Here is a 5,022-nt window from a genome sequence, read left to right as displayed (position 1 = left end):
GTCGTTACATGTAAGTGTTGTTTTGAAACCTTTAGGTTAACGATCTTGTTAAATGTTGTTAACCCAATGTTTATAATATCAAATGAGATTTTAAATTATTATATTATCATGATATTATCATGTATGAATATCTCTTAATATGATATATATATACATTAAATGTCTTTACAACGATAATCGTTACATATATGTCTCGTTTAAAAATCATTAAGTTAGTAGTCTTGTTTTTACATATGTAGTTCATTGTTAATATACTTAATGATATGTTTACTTATCATAGTATCATTTTAACTATATATATATATCCATATATATATGTCATCATATAGTTTTTACAAGTTTTAACGTTCGTGAATCACCGGTCAACTTGGGTGGTCAATTGTCTATATGAAACATATTTCAATTAATCAAGTCTTAACAAGTTTGATTGCTTAACATGTTGGAAACATTTAATCATGTAAATATCAATCTCAATTAATATATATAAACATGGAAAAGTTCGGGTCACTACAGTACCTACCCGTTAAATAAATTTCGTCCCGAAATTTTAAGCTGTTGAAGGTGTTAATGAATCTTCTGGAAATAGATGCGGGTATTTCTTCTTCATCTGATCTTCATGCTCCCAGGTGAACTCGGGTCCTCTACGAGCATTCCATCGAACCTTAACAATTGGTATCTTGTTTTGCTTAAGTCTTTTAACCTCACGATCCATTATTTCGACGGGTTCTTCGATGAATTGAAGTTTTTCGTTGATTTGGATTTCATCTAACGGAATAGTGAGATCTTCTTTAGCAAAACATTTCTTCAAATTCAAGACGTGGAAAGTGTTATGTACAGCCGCGAGTTGTTGAGGTAACTCAATTCGGTAAGCTACTGGTCCGACACGATCAATAATCTTGAATGGTCCAATATACCTTGGATTTAATTTCCCTCGTTTACCAAATCGAACAACGCCTTTCCAAGGTGCAACTTTAAGCATGACCATCTCTCCAATTTCAAATTCTATATCTTTTCTTTTAATGTCAGCGTAGCTCTTTTGTCGACTTTGGGCGGTTTTCAACCGTTGTTGAATTTGGATGATCTTCTCGGTAGTTTCTTGTATAATCTCCGGACCCGTAATCTATCTATCCCCTACTTCACTCCAACAAATCGGAGACCTGCACTTTCTACCATAAAGTTCTTCAAACGGCGCCATCTCAATGCTTGAATGGTAGCTGTTGTTGTAGGAAAATTCTGCTAACGGTAGATGTCGATCCCAACTGTTTCCGAAATCAATAACACATGCTCGTAGCATGTCTTCAAGCGTTTGTATCGTCCTTTCGCTCTGCCCATCAGTTTGTGGATGATAGGCAGTACTCATGTCTAGACGAGTTCCTAATGCTTGCTGTAATGTCTGCCAGAATCTTGAAATAAATCTGCCATCCCTATCAGAGATAATAGAGATTGGTATTCCATGTCTGGAGACGACTTCCTTCAAATACAGTCGTGCTAACTTCTCCATCTTGTCATCTTCTCTTATTGGCAGGAAGTGTGCTAATTTGGTGAGACGATCAACTATTACCCAAATAGTATCAAAACCACTTACAGTCCTTGGCAATTTAGTGATGAAATCCTTGGTAATGTTTTCCTATTTCTATTCCGAGATTTCGGGTTGTTGAAGTAGACCTGATGGTTTCTGATGCTCAGCTTTGACCTTAGAACACGTCAAACATTCTCCTACGTATTTAGCAACATCGACTTTCATACCCGACCACCAAAAATGTTTCTTGAGATCCTTGTACATCTTCCCCGTTCCAGGATGTATTGAGTATCTGGTTTTATGAGCTTCTCTAAGTACCATTTCTCTCATATCTCCAAATTTTGGTACCCAAATCCTTTCAGCCCTATACCGGGTTCCGTCTTCCCGAATATTAAGATGCTTCTCCGATCCTTTGGGTATTTCATCCTTTAAATTTCCCTCTTTTAAAACTCCTTGTTGCGCCTCCTTTATTTGAGTAGTAAGGTTATTATGAATCATTATATTCATAGATTTTACTCGAATGGGTTCTCTGTCCTTCCTGCTCAAGGCATCGGCTACCACATTTTCCTTCCCCGGGTGGTAACGAATCTCAAAGTCATAATCATTCAATAATTCAATCCACCTACGCTGCCTCATATTCAGTTGTTTCTGATTAAATATGTGTTGAAGACTTTTGTGGTCGGTATATATAATACTTTTGACCCCATATAAGTAGTGCCTCCAAGTCTTTAATGCAAAAATAACCGCGCCTAATTCCAAATCATGCGTCGTATAATTTTGTTCGTGAATCTTCAATTGTCTAGACGCATAAGCAATCACCTTCGTTCATTGCATTAATACACAACCGAGACCTTGCTTTGATGCGTCACAATAAATCACAAAATCATCATTCCCTTCAGGCAATGACAATGTAGGTGCCGTAGTTAGCTTTTTCTTCAATACCTGGAACGCTTTCTCTTGTTCATCCTTCCATTCAAATTTCTTCCCTTTATGCGTTAATGCAGTCAAGGGTTTTTCTATTTTGGAAAAGTCTTGGATGAACCTTCTGTAGTAACCAGCTAGTCCTAAAAACTGGCGTATGTGTTTCGGAGTTTTCGGGGTTTCCCACTTTTCAACAGTTTCTATCTTTGCCGGATCCACCTTAATACTTTCTTTGTTCACTATGTGACCGAGGAATTGAACTTCTTCCAACCAAAATGCACACTTTGAAAACTTAGCGTACAATTCTTCCTTCCTCAATACTTCTAACACCTTTCTCAAATGTTCACCGTGTTCTTGGTCATTCTTTGAGTAAATAAGTATGTCATCAATGAAAACAATGACAAACTTGTCAAGGTATGGTCCACACACTCGGTTCATAAGGTCCATGAACACAGCTGGTGCATTAGTTAAACCAAACGGCATGACCATAAACTCGTAATGACTGTAACGTGTTCTGAAAGCAGTCTTTGGAATATCATCTTCTTTCACCCGCATTTGATGATACCCGGAATGTAAGTCAATCTTTGAATAAACAGACGAGCCTTGTAGTTGATCAAATAAGTCGTTGATTCTCGGTAGTGGGTAGCGGTTCTTGATGGTAAGTTTGTTCAACTCTCGGTAGTCGATACACAACCTGAATGTACCATCTTTCTTCTTAACAAACAAAACAGGAGCTCCCCACGGTGATGTGCTTGGTCGAATGAAACCACGCTCTAAAAGTTCTTGTGATTGGCTTTGCAGTTCTTTCATCTCGCTGGGTGCGAGTCTGTAAGGAGCACGAGCTATTGGTGCAGCTCCTGGTACAAGATCTATTTGAAATTCAACGGATTGATGTGGGGGTAATCCCGGTAATTCTTTCAGAAATACATCGGGAAATTCTTTTGCAATGGAAACATCATTGATGCTCTTTTCTTCAATTTGTACTTTCTCGACGTGTGCTAGAACAGCATAGCAACCTTTTCTTATTAGTTTTTGTGCCTTCAAATTACTAATAAGATGTAGCTTCGTGTTGCCCTTTTCTCCGTACACCATTAAGGGTTTTTCTTTTTCTCGTATAATGCGAATTGCATTTTTGTAACAAACGATCTCTGCTTTCACTTCTTTCAACCAGTCCATACCGATTATCACATCAAAACTCCCTAACTCTACTGGTATCAAATCAATCTTAAATGTTTCACTAACCAGTTTAATTTCTCGATTCCGACATATATTATCTGCTGAAATTAATTTACCATTTGCTAATTCGAGTAAAAATTTACTATCCAAAGGCTTCAATGGACAACTTAATTTAGCACAAAAATCTCTACTCATATAGCTTCTATCCGCACCCGAATCAAATAAAACGTAAGCAGATTTATTGTCAATAAGAAACGTACCCGTAACAAGCTCCGGGTCTTCCTGTGCCTCTGCCGCATTAATATTGAAAACTCTTCCACGGCCTTGTCCATTCGTGTTCTCCTGGTTCGGGCAATTTCTAATAATGTGGCCCGGTTTTCCACATTTATAACAAACTACATTGGCATAACTTGCTCCGACACTACTTGCTCCACCATTACTCGTTCCGACACCATTTGTTCCTTTCGTTCTATTAACCCCTGGTCCGTAGACCTCACACTTTGCCGCGCTATGACCAATTCTTTTACACTTGTTGCAAAATTTGGTGCAGAACCCCGAGTGATACTTTTCAAAACTTTGGCATAGCTGCTTCTGATTATTGTTGTTGTTGCGGTTATTATTGTTGTTGGGATGATTGTTGTAGTTGCTATTGTTGTTGTTGTTGTTGTTGTTGGGCCGTTTGTTGTAGTTGCGATTGATGTTGCGATTGTTGGGATAATTGTTGCGATTATTGTTGCAATTGCTGTTGTTGTTGTATTGGTGATTCTTATCACCATTTCCCTCCCACTTTCTTTTGACTTGCTTCACATTGGCCTCTTCAGCAGTCTGTTCTTTAATTCTTTCTTCAATCTGGTTCACTAGTTTGTGAGCCATTCTACATGCCTGTTGTATGGAGGCGGGCTCGTGTGAACTTATATCTTCTTGGATTCTTTCCGGTAATCCTTTCACAAACGCGTCGATCTTCTCTTCCTCATCTTCGAATGCTCCCTGACACAATAGGCACAATTCTGTGAATCGTCTTTCGTACGTGGTAATATCAAATCCTTGGGTTCGTAACCCTCTAAGTTCTGTCTTGAGCTTATTGACCTCGGTTCTGGGACGGTACTTCTCATTCATCAAGTGCTTGAATGCTGACCACGGTGGTGCGTACGCATCGTCTTGTCCCACTTGCTCTAGATAGGTATTCCACCATGTTAACGCAGAACTTGTGAAGGTATGCATAGCGTACTTCACTTTGTCCTCTTCAGTACACTTACTTATGGCAAACACCGATTCGACCTTCTCGGTCCACCGTTTCAATTCGATAAGTCCTTTGGTTCCATCAAATTTCAAAGGTTTGCAGGCAGTGAATTCTTTGTAGGTGCATCCTACACGATTTCCTGTACTGCTAGATCCAAGGTTATTGT

This window comes from Rutidosis leptorrhynchoides, chromosome 10 (genome assembly GCF_046630445.1).
Source record: "Rutidosis leptorrhynchoides isolate AG116_Rl617_1_P2 chromosome 10, CSIRO_AGI_Rlap_v1, whole genome shotgun sequence".
NCBI lineage: Eukaryota > Viridiplantae > Streptophyta > Magnoliopsida > Asterales > Asteraceae > Rutidosis > Rutidosis leptorrhynchoides.
Note: the sequence above shows the minus strand (reverse complement) of the source record.